Source organism: Bison bison, unplaced genomic scaffold (assembly GCF_000754665.1).
Source record: "Bison bison bison isolate TAMUID 2011002044 unplaced genomic scaffold, Bison_UMD1.0 scf7180017864228, whole genome shotgun sequence".
Taxonomy (NCBI): domain Eukaryota; kingdom Metazoa; phylum Chordata; class Mammalia; order Artiodactyla; family Bovidae; genus Bison; species Bison bison.
In genome coordinates, this window is record NW_011494800.1 from 6,924,359 (window position 1) to 6,926,480 (window position 2,122).

The window sequence follows — 2,122 nt, forward strand, 5'->3', positions numbered from 1 at the left end:
TCATCAACTCAATGTACATGGGTTTGGCTGGACTCTGGGAGTTGGTGATGGACAGGGAGGCCTGGCGTGCTGTGATTCATGGGATTGCAAAGAGTCGGACATGACTGAGTGACTGAACTGAACTGAATTGGACTGTAGCACACCAGGCCTCCCTGTCCATCACCAACTCCTGGAGTTTACCCAAACTCATGCCCATTGAGTCGGTGATACCATCCAACTATCTCATCCTCTGTCATAACCACACTACATAATGATCAGGGGATCAATCCAAGAGAAGGACAAAGCAATTGTAAATATCTATGCATGCAACAGAGGAGCACCTCAATATATAAGACAGACACTAACAGACATAAAAGGAGAAACTGACAGTAACACAATAATAGTAGGAAACTTTAACACCCCACTCACACCAATGAACAGATAGATCATCAAAACAGAAAATTAATAAGGAAACACAATTAAATGGTACATTAGATGAGATGGATCTCACTGATATCTTCAGGACATTCCATCCAAATGCAGAAGAATACACCTGGAACATTATCCAGGATAGATCACATCTTGGGTCACAAATCAAACATCAGTAAATTTAAGAAAATTGAAGTTGTATCAAGCATCTTCTCCAACCAGAACGCTATGAGACTAGATATCAATTACAAGAAAAAAAATTGTAAGAAACACAAACACATGGAGATTAGACAATATGTTTCTAAATAACCAACAGGTTCCTGAAGAAATCTAAAGGGAAATCAAAAAAATTCTAGAAACAAATGACAATGAAAACACAATAACTCAAAACCTATGGGATGCAGCAAAAGCAGTTCTAAGAGGGAAGTTTATAGCAATACAATTCTACCTCAAGAAACAACAACAACAAAAAATGAATAGACAACCTAACTTACACCTAAAACAACTGGAAAAAGAAGAACAAAAACCCCCAAGATTAGCAGAAGGGAAGAAATCATAAAGATCAGAGCAGAAATAAATGGAAAAGAAATGAAAGGAACAATAGTAAAGATTAATAAAACTAAAAGCTGATTCTTTGAGAAAATAAACAAAATTGACAAACCTTTAGCCAGACTCATCAAGAAAAAATGAGAGAAGAATCAGATCAACAAAATTAGAAATGGAAGAGGAAAGGTTACAACACACAATGCAGAAATACAACGGATTATTAGAGACTATTATGAGCAACGGTATAGCAATAAAATGGATAACCTGAAAGAAGTGGACAAATTCTTAGAAAAGTTCAACCTTCCAAGATTGAACCGTGAAGAAATGGAAATTATGAACAACCCAATTACAAGCACCAGAATTGAAGCTGTGACCAAAATCAAAAAAAACAAAAGCCCAGGACCAGATGGTTTCACAGGAGAATTCTATCAAACATTTAGAGAGGAGTTAATGCCTATCCTTCTAAAAGTCTTTCTAAAAACTGAAGAGGAAGGAACACCTCCAAACTCATTCTACGAGGCCACCATCACCCTGATACCAAAACTAAACAGTTCAGTTCAGTCACTCAATCGTGTCTGACTCTTTGCAACTCCATGAATTGCAGCATGCCAGGCCTCCCTGTCCATCACCAACACCTGGAGTTTACTCAAACTCACCTCCATCGAGTCAGTGATGCCATCCAGCCATCTCATCCTCTGTCGTGCCCTTCTCCTCCTGCCCCCAATCCCTCCCAGCATCAGAGTCTTTTCCAATGAGTCAACTCTTCGCATGAGGTGGCCAATGTACTGGAGTTTCACCTTTAGCATCATTCCTTCCAAAGAAATCCCAGGACTGATCTCCTTTAGGATGGACTGGTTGGACTTCCTTGCAGTCCAAGGGACTCTCAAGAGTCTTCTCCAACACCACAGTTCAAAAGCATCAATTCTTCAGTGCTCAGCTTTCTTTATAGTCCATCTCTCACATCCATACATGACCACAGGAAAAACGATAGCCTTGACTAGATGGACCTTTGTTGGCAAAGTAATGTCTCTGCTTTTGAATATGCTGTCTAGATTGGTCATAACTTTCCTTCCAAGGAGTAAGCATCTTTTAATTTCATGGCTGCAATCGCCATTGGCAGTGATTTTGGAGCCCAAAAAAATAAAGTCTGACACTGTTTCCACTGTTT